Consider the following 15,033-nt stretch of genomic DNA (forward strand, 5'->3'; position numbering starts at 1 on the left):
ATGCTCCATCAGAGTGCAATGGTCGCCTGTCCTTTTTTTAAGTGATGATGTGGGTTTAGCCTGTGCTGTATGTATGTATGTATGGGTGGCTGACTGCCACCCACCCAGAGAGTGTATGGGAGTCTGGTTGGCTGCCAGCCTTCCTTCCATTCCTATGAGTAATGTGAGTGCTCATGAAGGGGACATGGTTGGGTCCACCCCTTTCCCGGTTATCCCCTCTAGGCCTTTTGGCTTAGATCAAGTGTAAAAAAAGAAAGGATCTTGCGACAGATCGCATCCTGAGGCACGTTTTTTTTTGTGTGAATACTTGCACTTGGGTGACTTGTGAGCACATACTGATACATACGTTCCCTATCTGGGGACCATAAATTAAATGGATTTTTGAGAAAGGGAGCTGATTTGGAAGCTTGCTTCTGTCGCCCTATGCATTGACCCGATGTGGCAGTATCTTCGGGTAGTGAACAGTGCACCACCCCATTCCAGTGTTAAACAAGAAAGATTCTCATTTAATCCTCCGTGGGTGAGAATTTGAGTTTGAGAATTGGAGACCAAAATGATGAGTTGCACTGACTGGTTTATGAACGTCTATTCATTTAGCGTTTTAATGACCATGTTTGCACACTGATTGGTGTAAAAAAATAAAATAAAACTAAATAATAATAATCTAGCACACCTGTGCAGGTTTGACATGACATGACAGGTAGCTGTCTTGTGGGTGGTGCTGAATCCTGTTAAATGACATGAGGGTCTCATGCCTATACACAAGGGTGTGTCATTGCTGTTGCTTGACCATGCATTGGTTTCTGTGGTCAGTGAATGATAAAAACAAAATTTACCATCCATTGATGGATGGGAAATCCGCCATGAGGCATTTGTTTTTAGAAACTGCTGCTCACAACCAATGTTGCAATGGAGTGTCTCCATCTGCTGGTGGTATTGGAAAGGCATTAGTGCTATGACAGGGTCTGAAGAAGAAGAAGAAGAAGACGGAAAAAAATATATATAAAAAGAAAAAGAGAGAGAGAGAGAGAGACTGACTTAGTGAGCGAGTGAGTGAGAGAGTGAGAGTGAGTGAGAGTGAATGAGTGAGTGAGTGATTGAGTGAGTGAGTGAGTGAGAACAAATGAGTTAAAGCAAGTGAGTGAGAGAGATCGAATGAATGAAAGTCTGAATGACAGAAAGAAAAAAGGATGAAGAAAGAAGCATGAAGAAAAAAAAATGTATATGGAGTTGCTGACATGAGTGCAATCTACAAAGCCGTTGAGGCTGATCCTCATGGGAGGATTATTGCACCAGGACCCTTAGCACTTTTAAAATGCCATTCAATGCCACGGCTAGATGTAAACTGCAGATGACCATGTTGTGGTAGTTACCATGGATACCCAAGTGATGTGTGAGCTAACACATAGGCCCAACAGATTCCAAGAAGGCCAGAATCACCAGCGGCACCACCATCGATTGTCAGGTCACCCGGATTCAGCAAATACCAGAGTCCAAAATGATGCAGGTTTATACTGTTAATTTTCAGTTTATCGTTACAGTTGGTGTTATTCCATGTCGGAAGGGACGCAGCTACAGCCAGTGGGGTAACTAGAGACAGGCAGGCAGCTATGTGCAACAAAGGTAGGCGTGTTGTTTTCATATGCAGATCTGAAATATTGTCTTATATGCAAGAGGAGGAGTGATGGGGGTTCAGGCAAAAGCCAGGCTATGGATTGCATTGCTAAATGCTCCATCAGAGTGCAATGGTCGCCTGTCCTTTTTTTAAGTGATGATGTGGGTTTAGCCTGTGCTGTATGTATGTATGTATGGGTGGCTGACTGCCACCCACCCAGAGAGTGTATGGGAGTCTGGTTGGCTGCCAGCCTTCCTTCCATTCCTATGAGTAATGTGAGTGCTCATGAAGGGGACATGGTTGGGTCCACCCCTTTCCCGGTTATCCCCTCTAGGCCTTTTGGCTTAGATCAAGTGTAAAAAAAGAAAGGATCTTGCGACAGATCGCATCCTGAGGCACGTTTTTTTTTGTGTGAATACTTGCACTTGGGTGACTTGTGAGCACATACTGATACATACGTTCCCTATCTGGGGACCATAAATTAAATGGATTTTTGAGAAAGGGAGCTGATTTGGAAGCTTGCTTCTGTCGCCCTATGCATTGACCCGATGTGGCAGTATCTTCGGGTAGTGAACAGTGCACCACCCCATTCCAGTGTTAAACAAGAAAGATTCTCATTTAATCCTCCGTGGGTGAGAATTTGAGTTTGAGAATTGGAGACCAAAATGATGAGTTGCACTGACTGGTTTATGAACGTCTATTCATTTAGCGTTTTAATGACCATGTTTGCACACTGATTGGTGTAAAAAAATAAAATAAAACTAAATAATAATAATCTAGCACACCTGTGCAGGTTTGACATGACATGACAGGTAGCTGTCTTGTGGGTGGTGCTGAATCCTGTTAAATGACATGAGGGTCTCATGCCTATACACAAGGGTGTGTCATTGCTGTTGCTTGACCATGCATTGGTTTCTGTGGTCAGTGAATGATAAAAACAAAATTTACCATCCATTGATGGATGGGAAATCCGCCATGAGGCATTTGTTTTTAGAAACTGCTGCTCACAACCAATGTTGCAATGGAGTGTCTCCATCTGCTGGTGGTATTGGAAAGGCATTAGTGCTATGACAGGGTCTGAAGAAGAAGAAGAAGAAGAAGACGGAAAAAAATATATATAAAAAGAAAAAGAGAGAGAGAGAGAGAGACTGACTTAGTGAGCGAGTGAGTGAGAGAGTGAGAGTGAGTGAGAGTGAATGAGTGAGTGAGTGATTGAGTGAGTGAGTGAGTGAGAACAAATGAGTTAAAGCAAGTGAGTGAGAGAGATCGAATGAATGAAAGTCTGAATGACAGAAAGAAAAAAGGATGAAGAAAGAAGCATGAAGAAAAAAAAATGTATATGGAGTTGCTGACATGAGTGCAATCTACAAAGCCGTTGAGGCTGATCCTCATGGGAGGATTATTGCACCAGGACCCTTAGCACTTTTAAAATGCCATTCAATGCCACGGGCTAGATGTAAACTGCAGATGACCATGTTGTGGTAGTTACCATGGATACCCAAGTGATGTGTGAGCTAACACATAGGCCCAACAGATTCCAAGAAGGCCAGAATCACCAGCGGCACCACCATCGATTGTCAGGTCACCCGGATTCAGCAAATACCAGAGTCCAAAATGATGCAGGTTTATACTGTTAATTTTCAGTTTATCGTTACAGTTGGTGTTATTCCATGTCGGAAGGGACGCAGCTACAGCCAGTGGGGTAACTAGAGACAGGCAGGCAGCTATGTGCAACAAAGGTAGGCGTGTTGTTTTCATATGCAGATCTGAAATATTGTCTTATATGCAAGAGGAGGAGTGATGGGGGTTCAGGCAAAAGCCAGGCTATGGATTGCATTGCTAAATGCTCCATCAGAGTGCAATGGTCGCCTGTCCTTTTTTTAAGTGATGATGTGGGTTTAGCCTGTGCTGTATGTATGTATGTATGGGTGGCTGACTGCCACCCACCCAGAGAGTGTATGGGAGTCTGGTTGGCTGCCAGCCTTCCTTCCATTCCTATGAGTAATGTGAGTGCTCATGAAGGGGACATGGTTGGGTCCACCCCTTTCCCGGTTATCCCCTCTAGGCCTTTTGGCTTAGATCAAGTGTAAAAAAAGAAAGGATCTTGCGACAGATCGCATCCTGAGGCACGTTTTTTTTTGTGTGAATACTTGCACTTGGGTGACTTGTGAGCACATACTGATACATACGTTCCCTATCTGGGGACCATAAATTAAATGGATTTTTGAGAAAGGGAGCTGATTTGGAAGCTTGCTTCTGTCGCCCTATGCATTGACCCGATGTGGCAGTATCTTCGGGTAGTGAACAGTGCACCACCCCATTCCAGTGTTAAACAAGAAAGATTCTCATTTAATCCTCCGTGGGTGAGAATTTGAGTTTGAGAATTGGAGACCAAAATGATGAGTTGCACTGACTGGTTTATGAACGTCTATTCATTTAGCGTTTTAATGACCATGTTTGCACACTGATTGGTGTAAAAAAATAAAATAAAACTAAATAATAATAATCTAGCACACCTGTGCAGGTTTGACATGACATGACAGGTAGCTGTCTTGTGGGTGGTGCTGAATCCTGTTAAATGACATGAGGGTCTCATGCCTATACACAAGGGTGTGTCATTGCTGTTGCTTGACCATGCATTGGTTTCTGTGGTCAGTGAATGATAAAAACAAAATTTACCATCCATTGATGGATGGGAAATCCGCCATGAGGCATTTGTTTTTAGAAACTGCTGCTCACAACCAATGTTGCAATGGAGTGTCTCCATCTGCTGGTGGTATTGGAAAGGCATTAGTGCTATGACAGGGTCTGAAGAAGAAGAAGAAGAAGACGGAAAAAAATATATATAAAAAGAAAAAGAGAGAGAGAGAGAGAGACTGACTTAGTGAGCGAGTGAGTGAGAGAGTGAGAGTGAGTGAGAGTGAATGAGTGAGTGAGTGATTGAGTGAGTGAGTGAGTGAGAACAAATGAGTTAAAGCAAGTGAGTGAGAGAGATCGAATGAATGAAAGTCTGAATGACAGAAAGAAAAAAGGATGAAGAAAGAAGCATGAAGAAAAAAAAATGTATATGGAGTTGCTGACATGAGTGCAATCTACAAAGCCGTTGAGGCTGATCCTCATGGGAGGATTATTGCACCAGGACCCTTAGCACTTTTAAAATGCCATTCAATGCCACGGCTAGATGTAAACTGCAGATGACCATGTTGTGGTAGTTACCATGGATACCCAAGTGATGTGTGAGCTAACACATAGGCCCAACAGATTCCAAGAAGGCCAGAATCACCAGCGGCACCACCATCGATTGTCAGGTCACCCGGATTCAGCAAATACCAGAGTCCAAAATGATGCAGGTTTATACTGTTAATTTTCAGTTTATCGTTACAGTTGGTGTTATTCCATGTCGGAAGGGACGCAGCTACAGCCAGTGGGGTAACTAGAGACAGGCAGGCAGCTATGTGCAACAAAGGTAGGCGTGTTGTTTTCATATGCAGATCTGAAATATTGTCTTATATGCAAGAGGAGGAGTGATGGGGGTTCAGGCAAAAGCCAGGCTATGGATTGCATTGCTAAATGCTCCATCAGAGTGCAATGGTCGCCTGTCCTTTTTTTAAGTGATGATGTGGGTTTAGCCTGTGCTGTATGTATGTATGTATGGGTGGCTGACTGCCACCCACCCAGAGAGTGTATGGGAGTCTGGTTGGCTGCCAGCCTTCCTTCCATTCCTATGAGTAATGTGAGTGCTCATGAAGGGGACATGGTTGGGTCCACCCCTTTCCCGGTTATCCCCTCTAGGCCTTTTGGCTTAGATCAAGTGTAAAAAAAGAAAGGATCTTGCGACAGATCGCATCCTGAGGCACGTTTTTTTTTGTGTGAATACTTGCACTTGGGTGACTTGTGAGCACATACTGATACATACGTTCCCTATCTGGGGACCATAAATTAAATGGATTTTTGAGAAAGGGAGCTGATTTGGAAGCTTGCTTCTGTCGCCCTATGCATTGACCCGATGTGGCAGTATCTTCGGGTAGTGAACAGTGCACCACCCCATTCCAGTGTTAAACAAGAAAGATTCTCATTTAATCCTCCGTGGGTGAGAATTTGAGTTTGAGAATTGGAGACCAAAATGATGAGTTGCACTGACTGGTTTATGAACGTCTATTCATTTAGCGTTTTAATGACCATGTTTGCACACTGATTGGTGTAAAAAAATAAAATAAAACTAAATAATAATAATCTAGCACACCTGTGCAGGTTTGACATGACATGACAGGTAGCTGTCTTGTGGGTGGTGCTGAATCCTGTTAAATGACATGAGGGTCTCATGCCTATACACAAGGGTGTGTCATTGCTGTTGCTTGACCATGCATTGGTTTCTGTGGTCAGTGAATGATAAAAACAAAATTTACCATCCATTGATGGATGGGAAATCCGCCATGAGGCATTTGTTTTTAGAAACTGCTGCTCACAACCAATGTTGCAATGGAGTGTCTCCATCTGCTGGTGGTATTGGAAAGGCATTAGTGCTATGACAGGGTCTGAAGAAGAAGAAGAAGAAGAAGACGGAAAAAAATATATATAAAAAGAAAAAGAGAGAGAGAGAGAGAGACTGACTTAGTGAGCGAGTGAGTGAGAGAGTGAGAGTGAGTGAGAGTGAATGAGTGAGTGAGTGATTGAGTGAGTGAGTGAGTGAGAACAAATGAGTTAAAGCAAGTGAGTGAGAGAGATCGAATGAATGAAAGTCTGAATGACAGAAAGAAAAAAGGATGAAGAAAGAAGCATGAAGAAAAAAAAATGTATATGGAGTTGCTGACATGAGTGCAATCTACAAAGCCGTTGAGGCTGATCCTCATGGGAGGATTATTGCACCAGGACCCTTAGCACTTTTAAAATGCCATTCAATGCCACGGGCTAGATGTAAACTGCAGATGACCATGTTGTGGTAGTTACCATGGATACCCAAGTGATGTGTGAGCTAACACATAGGCCCAACAGATTCCAAGAAGGCCAGAATCACCAGCGGCACCACCATCGATTGTCAGGTCACCCGGATTCAGCAAATACCAGAGTCCAAAATGATGCAGGTTTATACTGTTAATTTTCAGTTTATCGTTACAGTTGGTGTTATTCCATGTCGGAAGGGACGCAGCTACAGCCAGTGGGGTAACTAGAGACAGGCAGGCAGCTATGTGCAACAAAGGTAGGCGTGTTGTTTTCATATGCAGATCTGAAATATTGTCTTATATGCAAGAGGAGGAGTGATGGGGGTTCAGGCAAAAGCCAGGCTATGGATTGCATTGCTAAATGCTCCATCAGAGTGCAATGGTCGCCTGTCCTTTTTTTAAGTGATGATGTGGGTTTAGCCTGTGCTGTATGTATGTATGTATGGGTGGCTGACTGCCACCCACCCAGAGAGTGTATGGGAGTCTGGTTGGCTGCCAGCCTTCCTTCCATTCCTATGAGTAATGTGAGTGCTCATGAAGGGGACATGGTTGGGTCCACCCCTTTCCCGGTTATCCCCTCTAGGCCTTTTGGCTTAGATCAAGTGTAAAAAAAGAAAGGATCTTGCGACAGATCGCATCCTGAGGCACGTTTTTTTTTGTGTGAATACTTGCACTTGGGTGACTTGTGAGCACATACTGATACATACGTTCCCTATCTGGGGACCATAAATTAAATGGATTTTTGAGAAAGGGAGCTGATTTGGAAGCTTGCTTCTGTCGCCCTATGCATTGACCCGATGTGGCAGTATCTTCGGGTAGTGAACAGTGCACCACCCCATTCCAGTGTTAAACAAGAAAGATTCTCATTTAATCCTCCGTGGGTGAGAATTTGAGTTTGAGAATTGGAGACCAAAATGATGAGTTGCACTGACTGGTTTATGAACGTCTATTCATTTAGCGTTTTAATGACCATGTTTGCACACTGATTGGTGTAAAAAAATAAAATAAAACTAAATAATAATAATCTAGCACACCTGTGCAGGTTTGACATGACATGACAGGTAGCTGTCTTGTGGGTGGTGCTGAATCCTGTTAAATGACATGAGGGTCTCATGCCTATACACAAGGGTGTGTCATTGCTGTTGCTTGACCATGCATTGGTTTCTGTGGTCAGTGAATGATAAAAACAAAATTTACCATCCATTGATGGATGGGAAATCCGCCATGAGGCATTTGTTTTTAGAAACTGCTGCTCACAACCAATGTTGCAATGGAGTGTCTCCATCTGCTGGTGGTATTGGAAAGGCATTAGTGCTATGACAGGGTCTGAAGAAGAAGAAGACGGAAAAAAATATATATAAAAAGAAAAAGAGAGAGAGAGAGAGAGACTGACTTAGTGAGCGAGTGAGTGAGAGAGTGAGAGTGAGTGAGAGTGAATGAGTGAGTGAGTGATTGAGTGAGTGAGTGAGTGAGAACAAATGAGTTAAAGCAAGTGAGTGAGAGAGATCGAATGAATGAAAGTCTGAATGACAGAAAGAAAAAAGGATGAAGAAAGAAGCATGAAGAAAAAAAAATGTATATGGAGTTGCTGACATGAGTGCAATCTACAAAGCCGTTGAGGCTGATCCTCATGGGAGGATTATTGCACCAGGACCCTTAGCACTTTTAAAATGCCATTCAATGCCATGGGCTAGATGTAAACTGCAGATGACCATGTTGTGGTAGTTACCATGGATACCCAAGTGATGTGTGAGCTAACACATAGGCCCAACAGATTCCAAGAAGGCCAGAATCACCAGCGGCACCACCATCGATTGTCAGGTCACCCGGATTCAGCAAATACCAGAGTCCAAAATGATGCAGGTTTATACTGTTAATTTTCAGTTTATCGTTACAGTTGGTGTTATTCCATGTCGGAAGGGACGCAGCTACAGCCAGTGGGGTAACTAGAGACAGGCAGGCAGCTATGTGCAACAAAGGTAGGCGTGTTGTTTTCATATGCAGATCTGAAATATTGTCTTATATGCAAGAGGAGGAGTGATGGGGGTTCAGGCAAAAGCCAGGCTATGGATTGCATTGCTAAATGCTCCATCAGAGTGCAATGGTCGCCTGTCCTTTTTTTAAGTGATGATGTGGGTTTAGCCTGTGCTGTATGTATGTATGTATGTATGGGTGGCTGACTGCCACCCACCCAGAGAGTGTATGGGAGTCTGGTTGGCTGCCAGCCTTCCTTCCATTCCTATGAGTATTGTGAGTGCTCATGAAGGGGACATGGTTGGGTCCACCCCTTTCCCGGTTATCCCCTCTAGGCCTTTTGGCTTAGATCAAGTGTAAAAAAAGAAAGGATCTTGCGACAGATCGCATCCTGAGGCACGTTTTTTTTTTGTGTGAATACTTGCACTTGGGTGACTTGTGAGCACATACTGATACATACGTTGCCTATCTGGGGACCATAAATTAAATGGATTTTTGAGAAAGGGAGCTGATTTGGAAGCTTGCTTCTGTCGCCCTATGCATTGACCCGATGTGGCAGTATCTTCGGGTAGTGAACAGTGCACCACCCCATTCCAGTGTTAAACAAGAAAGATTCTCATTTAATCCTCCGTGGGTGAGAATTTGAGTTTGAGAATTGGAGACCAAAATGATGAGTTGCACTGACTGGTTTATGAACGTCTATTCATTTAGCGTTTTAATGACCATGTTTGCACACTGATTGGTGTAAAAAAATAAAATAAAACTAAATAATAATAATCTAGCACACCTGTGCAGGTTTGACATGACATGACAGGTAGCTGTCTTGTGGGTGGTGCTGAATCCTGTTAAATGACATGAGGGTCTCATGCCTATACACAAGGGTGTGTCATTGCTGTTGCTTGACCATGCATTGGTTTCTGTGGTCAGTGAATGATAAAAACTAAATTTACCATCCATTGATGGATGGGAAATCCGCCATGAGGCATTTGTTTTTAGAAACTGCTGCTCACAACCAATGTTGCAATGGAGTGTCTCCATCTGCTGGTGGTATTGGAAAGGCATTAGTGCTATGACAGGGTCTGAAGAAGAAGAAGAAGAAGACGGAAAAAAATATATATAAAAAGAAAAAGAGAGAGAGAGAGAGAGACTGACTTAGTGAGCGAGTGAGTGAGAGAGTGAGAGTGAGTGAGAGTGAATGAGTGAGTGAGTGATTGAGTGAGTGAGTGAGAACAAATGAGTTAAAGCAAGTGAGTGAGAGAGATCGAATGAATGAAAGTCTGAATGACAGAAAGAAAAAAGGATGAAGAAAGAAGCATGAAGAAAAAAAAATGTATATGGAGTTGCTGACATGAGTGCAATCTACAAAGCCGTTGAGGCTGATCCTCATGGGAGGATTATTGCACCAGGACCCTTAGCACTTTTAAAATGCCATTCAATGCCACGGGCTAGATGTAAACTGCAGATGACCATGTTGTGGTAGTTACCATGGATACCCAAGTGATGTGTGAGCTAACACATAGGCCCAACAGATTCCAAGAAGGCCAGAATCACCAGCGGCACCACCATCGATTGTCAGGTCACCCGGATTCAGCAAATACCAGAGTCCAAAATGATGCAGGTTTATACTGTTAATTTTCAGTTTATCGTTACAGTTGGTGTTATTCCATGTCGGAAGGGACGCAGCTACAGCCAGTGGGGTAACTAGAGACAGGCAGGCAGCTATGTGCAACAAAGGTAGGCGTGTTGTTTTCATATGCAGATCTGAAATATTGTCTTATATGCAAGAGGAGGAGTGATGGGGGTTCAGGCAAAAGCCAGGCTATGGATTGCATTGCTAAATGCTCCATCAGAGTGCAATGGTCGCCTGTCCTTTTTTTAAGTGATGATGTGGGTTTAGCCTGTGCTGTATGTATGTATATATGGGTGGCTGACTGCCACCCACCCAGAAAGTGTATGGGAGGCTGGTTGGCTGCCAGCCTTCCTTCCATTCCTATGAGTAATGTGAGTGCTCATGAAGGGGACATGGTTGGGTCCACCCCTTTCCCGGTTATCCCCTCTAGGCCTTTTGGCTTAGATCAAGTGTAAAAAAAGAAAGGATCTTGCGACAGATCGCATCCTGAGGCACGTTTTTTTTTGTGTGAATACTTGCACTTGGGTGACTTGTGAGCACATACTGATACATACGTTCCCTATCTGGGGACCATAAATTAAATGGATTTTTGAGAAAGGGAGCTGATTTGGAAGCTTGCTTCTGTCGCCCTATGCATTGACCCGATGTGGCAGTATCTTCGGGTAGTGAACAGTGCACCACCCCATTCCAGTGTTAAACAAGAAAGATTCTCATTTAATCCTCCGTGGGTGAGAATTTGAGTTTGAGAATTGGAGACCAAAATGATGAGTTGCACTGACTGGTTTATGAACGTCTATTCATTTAGCGTTTTAATGACCATGTTTGCACACTGATTGGTGTAAAAAAATAAAATAAAACTAAATAATAATAATCTAGCACACCTGTGCAGGTTTGACATGACATGACAGGTAGCTGTCTTGTGGGTGGTGCTGAATCCTGTTAAATGACATGAGGGTCTCATGCCTATACACAAGGGTGTGTCATTGCTGTTGCTTGACCATGCATTGGTTTCTGTGGTCAGTGAATGATAAAAACAAAATTTACCATCCATTGATGGATGGGAAATCCGCCATGAGGCATTTGTTTTTAGAAACTGCTGCTCACAACCAATGTTGCAATGGAGTGTCTCCATCTGCTGGTGGTATTGGAAAGGCATTAGTGCTATGACAGGGTCTTAAGAAGAAGAAGAAGAAGACGGAAAAAAATATATATAAAAAGAAAAAGAGAGAGAGAGAGAGAGACTGACTTAGTGAGCGAGTGAGTGAGAGAGTGAGAGTGAGTGAGAGTGAATGAGTGAGTGAGTGAGTGATTGAGTGAGTGAGTGAGTGAGTGAGAACAAATGAGTTAAAGCAAGTGAGTGAGAGAGATCGAATGAATGAAAGTCTGAATGACAGAAAGAAAAAAGGATGAAGAAAGAAGCATGAAGAAAAAAAAATGTATATGGAGTTGCTGACATGAGTGCAATCTACAAAGCCGTTGAGGCTGATCCTCATGGGAGGATTATTGCACCAGGACCCTTAGCACTTTTAAAATGCCATTCAATGCCACGGGCTAGATGTAAACTGCAGATGACCATGTTGTGGTAGTTACCATGGATACCCAAGTGATGTGTGAGCTAACACATAGGCCCAACAGATTCCAAGAAGGCCAGAATCACCAGCGGCACCACCATCGATTGTCAGGTCACCCGGATTCAGCAAATACCAGAGTCCAAAATGATGCAGGTTTATACTGTTAATTTTCAGTTTATCGTTACAGTTGGTGTTATTCCATGTCGGAAGGGACGCAGCTACAGCCAGTGGGGTAACTAGAGACAGGCAGGCAGCTATGTGCAACAAAGGTAGGCGTGTTGTTTTCATATGCAGATCTGAAATATTGTCTTATATGCAAGAGGAGGAGTGATGGGGGTTCAGGCAAAAGCTAGGCTATGGATTGCATTGCTAAATGCTCCATCAGAGTGCAATGGTCGCCTGTCCTTTTTTTAAGTGATGATGTGGGTTTAGCCTGTGCTGTATGTATGTATATATGGGTGGCTGACTGCCACCCACCCAGAAAGTGTATGGGAGGCTGGTTGGCTGCCAGCCTTCCTTCCATTCCTATGAGTAATGTGAGTGCTCATGAAGGGGACATGGTTGGGTCCACCCCTTTCCCGGTTATCCCCTCTAGGCCTTTTGGCTTAGATCAAGTGTAAAAAAAGAAAGGATCTTGCGACAGATCGCATCCTGAGGCACGTTTTTTTTTTTGTGTGAATACTTGCACTTGGGTGACTTGTGAGCACATACTGATACATACGTTCCCTATCTGGGGACCATAAATTAAATGGATTTTTGAGAAAGGGAGCTGATTTGGAAGCTTGCTTCTGTCGCCCTATGCAGTGACCCGATGTGGCAGTATCTTCGGGTAGTGAACAGTGCACCACCCCATTCCAGTGTTAAACAAGAAAGATTCTCATTTAATCCTCCGTGGGTGAGAATTTGAGTTTGAGAATTGGAGACCAAAATGATGAGTTGCACTGACTGGTTTATGAACGTCTATTCATTTAGCGTTTTAATGACCATGTTTGCACACTGATTGGTGTAAAAAAATAAAATAAAACTAAATAATAATAATCTAGCACACCTGTGCAGGTTTGACATGACATGACAGGTAGCTGTCTTGTGGGTGGTGCTGAATCCTGTTAAATGACATGAGGGTCTCATGTCTATACACAAGGGTGTGTCATTGCTGTTGCTTGACCATGCATTGGTTTCTGTGGTCAGTGAATGATAAAAACAAAATTTACCATCCATTGATGGATGGGAAATCCGCCATGAGGCATTTGTTTTTAGAAACTGCTGCTCACAACCAATGTTGCAATGGAGTGTCTCCATCTGCTGGTGGTATTGGAAAGGCATTAGTGCTATGACAGGGTCTGAAGAAGAAGAAGAAGAAGAAGGAAAAAAATATATATAAAAAGAAAAAGAGAGAGAGAGAGAGAGACTGACTTAGTGAGCGAGTGAGTGAGAGAGTGAGAGTGAGTGAGAGTGAATGAGTGAGTGAGTGATTGAGTGAGTGAGTGAGTGAGTGAGAACAAATGAGTTAAAGCAAGTGAGTGAGAGAGATCGAATGAATGAAAGTCTGAATGACAGAAAGAAAAAAGGATGAAGAAAGAAGCATGAAGAAAAAAAAATGTATATGGAGTTGCTGACATGAGTGCAATCTACAAAGCCGTTGAGGCTGATCCTCATGGGAGGATTATTGCACCAGGACCCTTAGCACTTTTAAAATGCCATTCAATGCCACGGGCTAGATGTAAACTGCAGATGACCATGTTGTGGTAGTTACCATGGATACCCAAGTGATGTGTGAGCTAACACATAGGCCCAACAGATTCCAAGAAGGCCAGAATCACCAGCGGCACCACCATCGATTGTCAGGTCACCCGGATTCAGCAAATACCAGAGTCCAAAATGATGCAGGTTTATACTGTTAATTTTCAGTTTATCGTTACAGTTGGTGTTATTCCATGTCGGAAGGGACGCAGCTACAGCCAGTGGGGTAACTAGAGACAGGCAGGCAGCTATGTGCAACAAAGGTAGGCGTGTTGTTTTCATATGCAGATCTGAAATATTGTCTTATATGCAAGAGGAGGAGTGATGGGGGTTCAGGCAAAAGCCAGGCTATGGATTGCATTGCTAAATGCTCCATCAGAGTGCAATGGTCGCCTGTCCTTTTTTTAAGTGATGATGTGGGTTTAGCCTGTGCTGTATGTATGTATATATGGGTGGCTGACTGCCACCCACCCAGAAAGTGTATGGGAGGCTGGTTGGCTGCCAGCCTTCCTTCCATTCCTATGAGTAATGTGAGTGCTCATGAAGGGGACATGGTTGGGTCCACCCCTTTCCCGGTTATCCCCTCTAGGCCTTTTGGCTTAGATCAAGTGTAAAAAAAGAAAGGATCTTGCGACAGATCGCATCCTGAGGCACGTTTTTTTTTGTGTGAATACTTGCACTTGGGTGACTTGTGAGCACATACTGATACATACGTTCCCTATCTGGGGACCATAAATTAAATGGATTTTTGAGAAAGGGAGCTGATTTGGAAGCTTGCTTCTGTCGCCCTATGCATTGACCCGATGTGGCAGTATCTTCGGGTAGTGAACAGTGCACCACCCCATTCCAGTGTTAAACAAGAAAGATTCTCATTTAATCCTCCGTGGGTGAGAATTTGAGTTTGAGAATTGGAGACCAAAATGATGAGTTGCACTGACTGGTTTATGAACGTCTATTCATTTAGCGTTTTAATGACCATGTTTGCACACTGATTGGTGTAAAAAAATAAAATAAAACTAAATAATAATAATCTAGCACACCTGTGCAGGTTTGACATGACATGACAGGTAGCTGTCTTGTGGGTGGTGCTGAATCCTGTTAAATGACATGAGGGTCTCATGCCTATACACAAGGGTGTGTCATTGCTGTTGCTTGACCATGCATTGGTTTCTGTGGTCAGTGAATGATAAAAACAAAATTTACCATCCATTGATGGATGGGAAATCCGCCATGAGGCATTTGTTTTTAGAAACTGCTGCTCACAACCAATGTTGCAATGGAGTGTCTCCATCTGCTGGTGGTATTGGAAAGGCATTAGTGCTATGACAGGGTCTTAAGAAGAAGAAGAAGAAGACGGAAAAAAATATATATAAAAAGAAAAAGAGAGAGAGAGAGAGAGACTGACTTAGTGAGCGAGTGAGTGAGAGAGTGAGAGTGAGTGAGAGTGAATGAGTGAGTGAGTGAGTGATTGAGTGAGTGAGTGAGTGAGTGAGAACAAATGAGTTAAAGCAAGTGAGTGAGAGAGATCGAATGAATGAAAGTCTGAATGACAGAAAGAAAAAA

The 15,033-nt window shown here is 43.3% G+C and overlaps 9 pseudogenes; all 9 read left to right on the forward strand.

Moving 5' to 3' along the window:
* The first annotated feature begins 211 nt into the window (after positions 1-211).
* Positions 212-475, forward strand: LOC130287530 (U2 spliceosomal RNA; annotated as a pseudogene).
* Positions 476-1,938: 1,463 nt separating this feature from the next.
* Positions 1,939-2,202, forward strand: LOC130287531 (U2 spliceosomal RNA; annotated as a pseudogene).
* Positions 2,203-3,669: 1,467 nt separating this feature from the next.
* Positions 3,670-3,933, forward strand: LOC130287532 (U2 spliceosomal RNA; annotated as a pseudogene).
* A 1,463-nt stretch (positions 3,934-5,396) lies between these two features.
* LOC130287534 (U2 spliceosomal RNA) lies at positions 5,397-5,660 on the forward strand (annotated as a pseudogene).
* Positions 5,661-7,127: 1,467 nt separating this feature from the next.
* LOC130287535 (U2 spliceosomal RNA) lies at positions 7,128-7,391 on the forward strand (annotated as a pseudogene).
* A 1,462-nt stretch (positions 7,392-8,853) lies between these two features.
* On the forward strand, positions 8,854-9,118 carry LOC130289417 (U2 spliceosomal RNA; annotated as a pseudogene).
* A 1,460-nt stretch (positions 9,119-10,578) lies between these two features.
* Positions 10,579-10,842, forward strand: LOC130287536 (U2 spliceosomal RNA; annotated as a pseudogene).
* A 1,472-nt stretch (positions 10,843-12,314) lies between these two features.
* On the forward strand, positions 12,315-12,580 carry LOC130289804 (U2 spliceosomal RNA; annotated as a pseudogene).
* A 1,468-nt stretch (positions 12,581-14,048) lies between these two features.
* Positions 14,049-14,312, forward strand: LOC130287537 (U2 spliceosomal RNA; annotated as a pseudogene).
* The last annotated feature ends 721 nt before the right edge of the window (positions 14,313-15,033 follow it).

The sequence above is a fragment of the Hyla sarda genome, chromosome 8, assembly GCF_029499605.1.
Source record: "Hyla sarda isolate aHylSar1 chromosome 8, aHylSar1.hap1, whole genome shotgun sequence".
In the NCBI taxonomy this organism is placed as follows: Eukaryota; Metazoa; Chordata; class Amphibia; order Anura; family Hylidae; genus Hyla; species Hyla sarda.